Genomic DNA, 13,776 nt, shown 5'->3' on the forward strand with positions numbered 1-13,776 from the left:
GGAGATTTTTAAGAGCAGGTAAGACAAACAGCTGTCAGGAATGGTAGATAATACTTAGTCCTGCCATGAGTGCAGGGGACTGGACTAGATGACCTCTTGAGGTCCCTTCCAGTTCTATGATTCAGACTTATTGAGTTCCCTGCAGAACAGTGCTGTGTAGTGTGCATCCCCTGGGTGAACTTTCTGTATTCTGCAGCAGCTGCATTTCCTTTTGATATGTATGTACCTATGGAGAAGGGTTCAGGATTTTGGCTGATCATTAAAGCAATCTATTGGGTTTATTTTACCATTTTTTTCTTAGATGCTAAAAGTCATTTTAAATGGTGTTTACCATTGATTAAAAATGATAGATTCATAGGCTGGTATAGATTGATAGGAGCAAGAGGAAGGGTAGAAACTCTAATGATATAAAAGTCACATAATAAGAAATAGCAGTAATAACAATTGGAGAGGGTTGATATTTACATTCCCCATTGTTTTTATTTTACTATTAGATTTTCTCAGATTTTAAGTCTTGTTTTATCTGAAGAAGGAAAAAAAATTCCAATGCTCTGATATAAACAAGAGCTACTGAAATAATTGTAGCATTATGTAGGGATATGTGCTGGAAATGGTTATATTTATGTGTAGGGTCATTATTCCATCAAATGCATTTGAAAACCTTTTTGAAGTTACATCAGTGTTGTGAGTGCTTTAGTTGACATGCCTCTAACTTTTCTCTGCATGAATTTTTCACCCAAGAAACTCTTGAAATGCATGCTTTGGCAATTTGCAATATTTGGCCTTGGATAGATCATGTGGCCAGATGTATATTTTCGAATGTATTGAAATAACCATAACTGATTTCATAAGAATATTAATCATATTCCAGGTTGTTCCCCTAGAGTTTCAATGTGTATATACTCCCAGGCTGTGATCTGTACTGCAAGGATAAAATAGACAGAATTACTGTTCTGCACAACTCTAGTATTTTTATAATAGGCATTGATGTGGCCTGATTTTCAGAGATGCTGAGCAACTACAGTTCTCATTTCTTCTAATAGTGCCTCAAGAAATGCTCAATGCCTCAAGAAATTAAGCCCGAGGCATATTTCTGTTAATGTTTATGGAAAATCTTTGGGCAGGAGAACCTTGTAGTAATTTTGATTTTGTAGGATTTTTTTTAGGGTTGGGTTAGAGTTTGAGTTCCGCAAACCATTTTTTCATTGGGAAGTGGACATCGAAACTTAGAGGTGATCATTGAATTAAACTACTGTTTTTTCAACTAAAGATGGACCTGAGCTGCAAATTTGGATCCATATTCAGATTTACAGTTGAACTTCTACTTAGTTTAGACATATTTGGTTCCAGCATTTCAGGTCAGGTCATTATAGAGTTAGTCATCTACTGCAAGGATTTAGAGCAGTGGTGGGCAACCTGCGGCCCACCAGGGTAATCCGCTGGCAGGCTGCCAGACAGTTTATTGACATTTGCACAGCGGCCTGCAGCTACCAGTGGCCACAGTTCGCCATTCCCAGCCAATGGGAGCTGCGGGAAGTGGTGCAGGCCGCAGGGACGTGTTTCTAACTTCAGATCCAGAAATGATACATGCTTACAAGCTGGATAATCACATTCAGTAAATCATAACCTTTCCAATGACATCTTACATGAGCCATCTTGCATAAAGTATATCTTAGCTATGTCATATTCATATCTTAAGCATATTTCTATGATGAATATGGAGTATCATGACAGTGACGTTGGAAGGTAGTCACAAAAAATGCAACACTTTGGTCAATCAGAGACATTGCAGACTGATGAAAAGGTTTCAAGACATTTCTGTGAATTGGTCTACCAGTAAAATCACCTCCCTCCCTTCATCCATAAACCTCTGAGCTGTGCATGAGAGAGACATTTATTGTGAATATTGGGCTGGTGATAAGCTCCTAATTCCGAGAAAAGCCCAGTTGAAAAAGTATCAGAGGGGTAGCTGTGTTAGTCTGAATCTGTAAAAAGCAACAGAGGGTCCTGTGCCACCTTTAAGACTAACAGAAGTACTGGAGCATAAGCTATCATGGGTGAATGCCCACTTCATCAGACGCAAGTAATGGAAATCTCCAGAGGCAGGTATAAATCAGTATGGAGATAACGAGGTTAGTTCAATCAGGGAGGGTGAGGTTAGTTCAATCTGCTGGCAGTTGAGGTCTGAACACCAAGAGAGGAGAAACTGCTTCTGTAGTTGGATAGCCATTCACAGTCTTTGTTTAATCCTGATCTGATGGTATCAAATTTGCAGATGAACTGGAGCTCAGCAGTTTCTCTTTGGAGTCTGGTCCTGAAGTTTTTTTGCTGTAAGATGGCTACCTTTACATCTGCTATTGTTTGGCCAGGGAGGTTGAAGTGTTCTCCTACAGGTTTTTGTATATTGCCATTCCTGATATCTGACTTGTGTCCATTTATCCTCTTGCGTAGCGACTGTCCAGTTTGGCCAATGTACATAGCAGATGGGCATTGCTGGCACATGATAGCATATATAACATTGGTGGACGTGCAGGTGAATGAGCCGGTGATGTTGTAGCTGATCTGGTTAGGTCCTGTGATGGTGTTGCTGGTGTAGATATGTGGGCAGAGTTGGCATCAGGGTTTGTTGCATGGGTTGGTTCCTGAGTTAGATTTGTTATGGTGCGGTGCGTGGTTGCTGGTGAGAATATGCTTAAGGTTGGCGGGTTGTCTGTGGGTGAGGACTGGCCTGCCTCCCAAGGTCTGTGAAAGTGAGGGATCATTGTCCAGGATGGGTTGTAGATCACTGATGATGCATTGGAGAGGTTTAAGCTGAGGACTGTAGGTGATGGCCAGTGGAGTTCTGTTGGTTTCTTTTTTGGGCCTGTCTTGTAGCAGGAGGCTTCTGGGTACACGTCTGTCTCTGTTGATTTGTTTCTTTATTTCCTTGTGTGGGTATCGTAGTTTTGAGAATGCTTGGTGAAGATCTTGTAGGTGTTGGTCTCTGTCTGAGGGGTTGGAGCAGATGTGGTTGTACTTCAGCGCTTGGCTGTAGATGATGGATCATGTGGTGTGTTCGGGGTGGAAGCTGGAGGCATGAAGGTAGGTGTAGCGGTTGGTGGGTTTTCAGTATAGGGTGGTGTTAACGTGGCCATCGCTTATTTGTACTGTGGTGTCTAGGAAGTGGACCTCCCGTGTACATTGGTCCAGGCTGAGGTTGATGGTGGGGTGGAAGCTGTTGAAATCATGGTGGAATTCTTCCAAGGTCTCCTTCCCATGGGTCCAGATGATGAAGATGTCATTAATGTAGCATAGGTAGAGAAGGGGCGTGAGTGGACGAGAGCTGAGGAAGCGTTGTTCCAGGTCAGCCATAAAAATGTTGACATATTGTGGGGCCATGTGGGTGCCCATGGTGGTGCCACTGGTCTGGAGGTATATATTGTCACCAAATTTGAAATAATTGTGCGTGAGGATAAAGTCACAGAGCTCAGCAACAAGTTGTGCTGTGTCATCATCAGGGATACTGTTCCTGACAGCTTGTATTCCATCTGTGTGTGGGATGTTTGTGCAGAGAGCCTCTACATCCATGATGGCTAGGATGGTGTTTTCTGGGAGGTCACCAATGCATTGTAGCTTATGCTCCAATACTTCTGTTAGTCTTAAAGGTGCCACAGGACCCTCTGTTCCAGTTGAAAAAGTGAAAACTGAACTATCCATTGCCTAGTAATCAGTATTTTCTGAGCCCATATAGGTATATTGAATTTAATACAGCAGGTAGAGAGCACTATAAAACCATTTCCATTTGAATTAATTCAATATAAATAATTACATTCCAGGAGAAAAGTAACTTCCTGTCCAAACCACCCTTAGAACAGTCTTTTGTGGGGCAAGGAAAAAACCTTTAGAGAAGTTTATTGGCTACTTGGGTTATTCTAAAAGAAAAATTTGGAAAAGTGCCTGGCTTGAATTTATATTCCCTTTGTGATCCATCAAAAAGGATTCATCTCCTATTCAAATGTCTAGTCAATATGTTAGTCAGATCAAATACCACTAATAAGATGCTAAAAATGCTTCTGAGGAACAAGGGGATTTCTTTAACAAGCCATAAAGTGCTTTTTAATCCATTTCTGACTTGTTACAGTCTTTGTGATTCTCATAGATTGTTACATCATGACACAGTTTCAGTCCTTTGTGTGGAGGGAAGCATTTGGGGTGTAAATCAAGGGCAGTGTAAAGATAACTCTCTCCAATTGCTCCCAAAGTCAACATGCTCCTGTGTGAACCGTCCTACCTTTCAATCCAAATGTTTTAGGAGTCTGGTTCTTGGGGTTATTTTGACCTGGCAAAGTTCCATAGGGCAAATCATGGGAAGCTGTGTAAGAACTGTATGTTCCATTATAAATGTTGTTAGCAAAATAATAGGCCTTCTTTGTCCGTCACAGGACACAGGTGAGGCCTGTTGAAGTTAACCAGTGGTACTGGTACCCTCAGGTATGGAGAATTTGGCCTCTGAATCTCTTTCGCAATAATGTTAACATTTCAATACAGTACTGATTCAAGATTTTATGTAACATCATAGACTGGTGCGGCATTCCATGTTCAGGCATAAGTTTAATCAGATTCCATAGTTATGGGCCCAAGGAAATAGTTTTTCATGTATATATTTCTGATAATGGAAGGGAAGGTGATTGGGTGAGGATGTTGGGGAGAAGTGGATGGTGAGATTCTGTGCTGCATTGACATACATTATTAGTCAATGCAGCAAAGAAAAGTCAGAAATAAAACGAGGGAATCTGAAAAATTAATCCGCAGATCCCAAAATAACAAGAATTAATACCAACAAACTGCTTGACTGAATATCCTAGGTGAAATTCTGGTCCCATTGAAATAAATCACAAAATTCCCATTGACTGCAATGAGGTCAAGATTTCAATCCCCAGACTTCGGGGTAGTTCCTTGAATTAGACATAGTCCAGAACCATTTATCTGGAGTCATCCATCCATCTCTTTTGATTTTGGAGGTTTAGATAAAATAGGACTCGGATCCTACCCACATCCATTTTTGGGTTTCCAAAATAAATATATAAATAAATAAATCTGTCTGACTAGGTTTTGTAAAACCAAAATCTCCCTTGGTTTTAGCTGTCTCTAAACAAATTAAATTTTCTCAAGTTCACATACCACCATCGCATCTTTTGAGATAACTCTGTAAAGGGGATGTTTGTGCTATGTGACCTCTTTTGATTTCTTAAAGCCCAGTGAATCAAATCATCTGATTTTTTGAGTGTGTGCTTGAATTTTTAGGCAATACTGCAGTGTGTAGAAGAACATGGAGTCCTATCCTACAACCTTTACTCACCTTAATTGTATCAAAGTAAATGGTTCCACCTTTGTGAATAAGAGTTGTAGGATTGAGCCCATGAATGGACTGAGAAAAATAATAGAAAAGAGTAATAAATACACAATGCTCTGTGACTGCCTGGGTTACAAGTATTATTATTAGTCTTTTGACATTTTTATTTGGGTCCTATAAAAAGGTCTTTGGAGCTGGCACAACAATGGTGCAGGTAAACTTCTTGCGTTTTGAAAAGATCTGGTATTTAGTTTATGGGATTCAAGCCTAGGCAGATGTGAAAAGTTCAAAAAAAGGAAGGCCAGATTAAATGTACTTTTGTGGTTCAAAAATCAAAACAGATGTTGTTATTCAACCACAAAAACATCTACATGCATTTAAGTAACATTAGGTGTTGGTTTAAAATTTTTAGTGAATAATGAAACTCTTATAAAATTATGCAGGCCAAAATTGTTTTAAAATGTAACAGATAGAATGAATATTTACACTCTTCTAACTAGTGAGTGGGAGCATAAATAGTTCCTAGAAGGCTTATAGTGATGTAAATGAGCTCAGTTTTGTGGGCATTTGGCGAAGGGAGAGAGATAGGGTTAGAAAGAAGGAAGGAAGAGGGTGAATGTAGTCTTTCTTTCTCTTTAGCAAGATATATTGTTTAAGGTGGATGCACTTTATAATTGCCCATATGACAGGTTGACCTTGGCAAAAGATAACAAATGCTGGAAGTGTTTAGAAGCCTTTGGCACAGGAAGGAGAGGGGTCATTATTATGTGGAGAAACATATTGCAGTCATGCCATAGACAGCTTCTTATGAAAGAGTCTTCTCAGAAGTGGATGGCATAGGTAGGATGGCATTGTTCTTATACTGACACATCCTCTTAGTAGGTGTTAGAACATAACAGTTGAATGTTAATAGGTTCCTGTTGATTCACAGTGTGGCCCAATGGTTAGGGAAGCTAATTGGCCTGGAAGTCTGGAGACCAAGATTCTGTCCCCAGCTCTACCACTGATTAGTGTGATCTTGGGCAAATCACATAAACACTCTGTTTGCTCTCCCACACTTTGTCTGTCTTGTCTATTTAGATTGTAAACATTTTGGGATGGGGACTGTCTCTCAATGTGTGTTTGTACAGCATTGAGTACAACTGGGTCCTGATCTCAGCTGGAACCTAGAGGCACTGCTATTAATAAATCAGAATAATGTATGAAAATGATCTGACCGTGGCAGTAGACTGAGCTCAGATGCAGTGAAGATCAGTGAGCACATAATTATCAGCACACAAATTCAATCAACAAAAGTTATTACAAGATAATATTTTGCAAACTCTTTCTTTTATGAAAAGTACCATGAGATCTTGAACATTGATTTTAAGTTCTTATCCAACATATAAGTAAGTATGAAACACAAGAACAAGGGAGGGAAGAGTCTAAAGTAAAAGCAGGACTAGGCATTTTGAGTAGGCCCGAATTGTATTTTTGTACTAAAGAAATAACCAGTGCCAATCCAGCTTGCAATCAGTGACTTCAGGTATTACTTCATCTAAACCATGGTAACATTTAAGTAGGTTTTGCGAGTGACTTTTGTAATTGTCATGTTCTGCTCAAGAATATACATGATACAAGTGGTAATGTACTGATAAATGATTAATACACCTATGGAACCATAGGTCAGTGGTTCTCAACCAGGGATCCAAGGACCCCTGGGGGACCGCGAACAGGTTTCAGGGGGTCCGCCAAAATAAACCAGAGAGCAGGGCTGGCATTAGAGTCACTGGGGCCCAGTGCTGAAGCTGAACCCGGCTTAATGGGGATGAAGCAAATTTAGCTTTGCTGGCATGGGGCCTTGAACAATTGTCCTGCTTGCTATCCCCTAATGATGCTGGCCCTGGCTTTTAATCTAATGGATACACAGAAAAACATTTTTTGTGGCACAGGTGGGCAATGGAGTTTTTATAGGATATGGGGGCGTGGGGGGGGGCAGAGGGCTCAGAAAGAAAAAGTTTGAGAACTCCTGCCATAGGTAACTATTCACTGTAAAACTGTTTCCATTTATTTGCCAATAGCTGTGGCTTCTGGTATTTTAGTGTTTTCAAGTGCTTAAGTGGATGAAGTAAAGTCAGGGAACAAATGTTCAAAAGTGCTCAAGTGATTTAGGAGCCTTAATCCGATTTCCAGAAGTGATTTAGGCACTTTGGAACAAACTTTTAAGGGCATTCTGTGTTGCTCTGCTCAGCCTTGCAAGGCTTCAGCGATTTAGATGGCTAAGTCCAATTTTCAAGCATGAGAAGCCTAAATCCAATTGACTTTCAAAGAGATTTTATACTCCTAAAGCCCAGGTTTTTAAAGCTATTTAGGCATTGTTCCAATAATATTGCAAGACTGATAGCCCTGATTTTTAAAAAGAAGAACAGGAGTACTTGTGGCACCTTAGAGACTAACAAATTTATTAGAGCATAAGCTTTCGTGGACTACAGCCCACTTCTTCGGATGCATCCGATGTAAATCAATAAATCCTAGATATTTTTGAAAATCCTACTAAGTTTCCAGCCATTTCTTTAGGTACATGCTTCAAAAAATCTGGACCCTAGTGCCTAAATCAGTTTTGAAAATTGGATTTAGCCACATAAATCACTTACAGTGGGATTTTTAAAATTACCTAGGCACATAACCACCAATGCTGAGCAAAGCAGTGACTAAATACCTTTACAAATTTGTTCCTTAGGAGTCTAAATCTCATTGCAAATCAAAGAGATATAGGATCCTAAGTCACCTAGGGCCAAATTTTTAGAGGTATTTATGCATGCACTAGGCATGTATCTGTGAAAATTGTATCCATGATCTTATGTACATATAAATCATATATCAGTGACACAGTAACATTTCTTTTTAGATCCCTATGCAAAAAACATGTCTTTCCCCTCCTAGTTTTGAATTAATATTATTCCATTCTCTCATTTTAAAAGGGTCCACCCTATTTTCAAGGAGTTTTTTGTTTCAATTTCCAGGATACATGAGAAAATCATGACGTGAAAAACACAGAAGACACCCTTTCTCTTTGTTTTCTTTTGCTAATGCAGATGCTAAATATCTTACTGATGTGAAAGGGCTGGAGAGAGCAAAGTGTGTAAATAATTTAATAGGGAAAAGGGTTGTAAGATAGCAATTCACCAGAGTAAGGACAATAGAGTACAAAATGCCATAAAAGATAATAGGCTTATATGAATTGGCATGTGTTAGTGATTACGCAATCATTCATTTCCCACAGCTTTCTTTTTATAGGAAACTTTGGAAAATCCCTACAGAACTGGCCGAGTCATTTTTTAACCACAACAGGTTTCTTTACAACATGACTAGGAGTGGGCAATTAAATATTTTCACATTTTATGCCTTGATGGGTCATTTTCATCTGTTAAAATCAGTAGCTTTCCATCTCACAAACGCCAACAGAAGAAGGCAGAGAACTATAAATCTGACTTTTGCTTCAAACTGAGCAAGTCATCCTCAAATCATGCACGCTGTGGAAGCATTTTGTTTCTGAACTGCATGGGACTGGGTGATGAAGATCCAAATAGGAGCAGACATTTCATGTAACTGAATAAAAGTTTCTATCACAGTTTGTTCATGCCTGATGCAACAGGCACCAGGGAGGCTGGAGAGAGGAATTTTTGTTCAAGTGTTCCCAGTTCTGAGATGGACACGGATTTCTTTTGATTAACAGCTGAGTTCTCTTCACTTGCTGGGAAAATTAGCATTTTTCTTTGTTGCTGTCATTTTTTTTAAAAAATACTCATATTTTTGGCCACTATTTTCCTTCTCAGCTGGACTTAGAAAAATAAGGCTTTGATCCGCACTTCTGATATTTTTAGATTTTTTTTTAAAAGGTTACTATCTTTTCTGACTCCTTTGACTAGCCAACAGCTAACTCACAGCCTCAAAATGTTGTTCTTGCCCCAAGTGAGGCTGTCGGTGGACCTAAGCAGCATCAGTGGTGCCTCATCATAGTGACTCATACAAGAGAATGTGTAAGGAAACTATGTCCTTGTGTGGATATTGTGTATTTAAGGCCCACCTTCTCTTGCTGAAGGAACTCTCCTTTGAATGTCTCTCTGATCACATGCAACCTCAGCTGGGATTGATAGGCTGCTAGCCACTCAAGTAGCTCTTTACCCCTATTTCCCAAATTCCCTTTTCTGTGTCTGCATAGCTAACATCTGGGTTGTTTGCCCATGTTTTGAACTGCAGTTCATCTGGCTGTCCAAGTTGTGAACTGACCAATTAAACTAGGTCTCTCTCTTTTTACTGATATCAGTTACTTTATCTAAGTTTAAGGCTACAGATCTCTGAATTTCAATAGGGACCATTCCTAATGGTTAGAGCAAAGGGCTGGGAGTTGGTACAGTCCCCCAGCTCTTCCACTGACTCACTGTATAACCTTAGACAAGTTACTTAACCGCCACATGTCTTAGTTTGCCCATCTGCAAAATGGATATAAATACCTACCTGATTGGGACCTGAAGGAAGAGTGGAAGAAAGGCTTGTAACTCCCAATCACTTAGAAATGGATCGAAAAGAAAACTAGTCTGAGTGTCTGAATCTTCCTCAGGGATCAGTTTGGAGGCCCAGAATTATTGCTCAATTGAGTCTTATATGATGTCACATACCAAACCTATCCACAGGTTTGCAAACATATCTGAATGTGTAATACATTTACAGAGGAAAAAAACCAGCATTGCCTGTTAAAATCTGCAAGTGGGTTAGAATGATTAATGCAGTTGTACATATGTTTAGGTGAGGCAGAATTAAAAGGATACAGCTTAGATTATGCCCAAATGTAGTGTGGTTTCTTTAAAAAAAAAATGTAAGAAGAAAATTTATTACAAAGCTAAATAGGAATATAAACATTTTCATAATTAAAACTACATTAATAAAGGAAAACCACATTCTTCTCAATTTCAGCATTACTGTTTTGAACTGAAACGCAACAATGACCATGCATGAGAACTAGAAAGGGGAAAAAAAAACAAGGGGGACAGTAATGCAAACTGTGCAGAAACTGTGCAGCCTCTTGTCAAGAACAGTGAAATGTGAAACCTATATATGAGCCTAAATGGTGGAAGCTAATTTGTTCTTTAGAATTTCTTGTGTTGTAATTAGGAATGGGCCCAGCAGTAGTGTAGCTAGCAGTCCTTTCTGTGAGTGCTTACTCCAATTCAGGATTTAGAGTGACCTTAGACAGCACAAGCTGTGTTTAATTAGTCTGGGAGTTAGCCTATCAGGGATGACTACAGGATCTGAGTATGTTCAGCAGCCTAAATAAAGAATTCCCTTAATACTCTTTCAACTGTCTTCTATTCCCAAACCAAACGGCTAGCTGTAAAGTCCCCTGAAGAGGATTGAATATGGATTCAAACTTTGTAGACTGGGCCCATTTCTGGTTTTAATAAGCTACCAGTCACAGGTAAGGAATATTTTTAAAGAGGCAATTTCCCTTTAACATAACCATGGTTCCTCCTCACACTATAAAATACTTTTCAACAGTTTTGCATACCGCCTTACCTATGAGGTTGGTGAATTTAAATATATTTTGAGGTATCATTGGAAATATTTTTGCAGTGAAGAAAATACAAACATCCTGTAAACTTTGTGTTGTCCATTATACATTTTATTAAAGAGTGCATATATACCAGTCAACGTTACTATTGCAGCTATACATTGAATGAGCCGCTGGGTGTCTGCTATTTTAAAATACTGTTAATTTAAGGCAATGAGTTGTGCATAATGTTTATTAGCTATGTTTTAATGACTTGACAGTTTTCTAAAACACATGCTGAAATATTTTAGAAATCACTTAGTAAATGTAGTTTTAATTCTTTTGCCATATTCATGGGTTTCTACTTACTTTAAAAAGAGATTAGAAGGTTCAGATTTAGAGAAGCAAATTGCTTGTTAATCTGCAGGTATTTCTCTTCTTGATATGGCCACCAGTGTCTAATCTTAGCAACACAGGCCCAGTCACTGTGCTTTTTCATTAGAGCTGCAATGAACTGTTTGGCAGGAACTTGAACTCTGGTGAACAAGCTGCTCCAAACTTGCAAGCTTTTGTATGAAAATGTGCTGTTTGGGCTACTGTTTTGAGCTGCTATATAGTATGGTAAAGATAGGTGTGAGATCACTGTGTCAAGAACTGTCATTACATTACTCACTATCCCATTTCAGGTTATCTTGACGTAATTAATACAGATGGGAGGGAAATGGTTTTCCATCCAGGAGAATTTTTGATCTTTTAAAAAAAATGTCCCAGCCCAGACTGGGACCAAAAATTGAAATCTTGTTTTTTTGCAAACCAAAGATCTCGGGGGAAGAGAGATGAAGTCAATTGAAACATTTCATTTTGATAATTTTTAAATGTTTCACTTCAATATTGACCTTTTAAAATAATTTATGAACATTTTTTAGTGCGTTAACAAATTTCAAAACAAAAGATGGTTTGAATCGAAAAATTTGTCCCAGACATGCGGGTTGATCTGACACCATTAAAATCAAGGGGAATTTGGTCACTGATTTCATTGAGAGCTATAACGTTTATTAGGTCCATGGTGTCCATAACTGAGAACATGAGAACTCCTGAACTCCTACACCCAAGCCTCATCAGCACATTCCTCCTCCTTCTCCTCCTCCTCCAACAACCACTTATACCTAAGGTCCATGGCACAGAACATTGTCACCAGTTGCTTTACTTAGGGTGGGTTTAGAGGGGAATTACTAACAATAATGTCCACTTCCCATTAAAAGGCATGTTCATCCTCCAATGACTTTCTCTCTCTCTTTTTTTAGTGTTTGTTTTCCCATTATATATTTTTCCTCTATTACAATTTTTTTCCAATTTTTGCCCACTTTTAATTTCTCTATTAACTTTCATTAAGCTCATGAGCTTCTTTGCCAGGTAAGTTTTCCCCAAGTTTCCACAGCTCTATTTTTCATCAGTCACAGACCTGCAGCAAAATTTCATCAAGCTGAAGGTGTGACGTAGAAGCATGATGTTTTATAATATGGACTAGTTAGCTATTCTTCATTATGTAGTAATTTACATATTCAAAATCTGTTTTTGCTGCTCCCCCTTAAAAATATATCTGTCTGAAGAATGGCATAGTTTTCAGTGCATTAAATAAAAATTTGCTTTGCAAATTACTTTAATCCTACAGGAAGAACTAACTCTTAGAGCACAAAACCTTCTTCAGGTCCTACAGGGCATTAGAACATCTCAGGTACTGGCTGCTGGTTTAATAAACGGATAGGATTTCCATTTACTTCAGGCAGGCTTAATGTATTGTTCTTGTACTGAGACAGTCAGAATGAGTCAGGAGCCAAAGAATACACTTTATAGACACAAATAATCGTAAATTCAGAATGTCACCTTTAGGCAGAGGCATTTTTATTATTGTTAGTGGAGCTGCTGAGTAGGTTTGATGTTTTATTCTCTTGGGGACTAAATGTTCCAGAGTACCACAGCCCTATCTTTATCAGGCTCACAAGAAGGGAGCACAGCCAAACTTGCTTCCTATACTTCTCTATGATTGATAGCAGATGGCATGCTTTAAAATAAACCTATCCATTAGCAGTCCTCTGTGTTTTTACTCAAGGCATTTACAACTGTCTCAACCAGAAAACACATTTGCTCCATGAGCTAGTTTCAGCCCGCAACAGCTGTACAGGTGCAAATCTTTCATTAACTCTTAAATAGTGGTGAAATAAATGTTACATTTTATTTTATCTTTTGGTGGAGAGATCATACTTCAAAGGAGATGGCGGTGGGGGAATTCCATAGTTCATTTACATGGGGTAGAGCTTTATTTTATTAAAACAATATTATGCAGCAGTATATTTTCCCTGGTATCTTATAGGTCATGTGGGTATTATACTCTACAAGTTTGTTCCCAGGGATATAGTTTAAATGATAAATTACCAATCTTGGATGAGAATTTACCAAAAAGAGGGAGAGACACAGACGTACATGTACAGGGCCTGAGCCTGCTCTCTATGATGTTAGTGGGATTTTCCACAAGTAATTAGTTGCTGAAATCCGTCCATAAATGCAATTTGTTTTGCCTAGATTTCTGTAGAATAGTCATATATGTTACAATTTTCCAGGCTGTGCTTTGAATACAATGAGCTTCACAACACCTCTCCAAACATTGGTACTCTGGCAGCTAGAACTTAAAATATTACTACCACATCTTTAATATTAGCATATAACATTAATATTTGACAAGATCTTAAAATATTAGTGCAGGATAAAAGTGTATTAACAGGGGCATAAGAGTCATTAAGCAGAATAACTATCACTGACTAAATGGATGCTGAAACTTTAACAGGCAAACCAATGTAGATGATAGAAACTTCAGAGAGACAAGAGGACCCTTTCATTTAAAGGGATGTTGGAGAGACTA

Source organism: Trachemys scripta, chromosome 11 (assembly GCF_013100865.1).
Source record: "Trachemys scripta elegans isolate TJP31775 chromosome 11, CAS_Tse_1.0, whole genome shotgun sequence".
Classification (NCBI taxonomy): Eukaryota; Metazoa; Chordata; order Testudines; family Emydidae; genus Trachemys; species Trachemys scripta.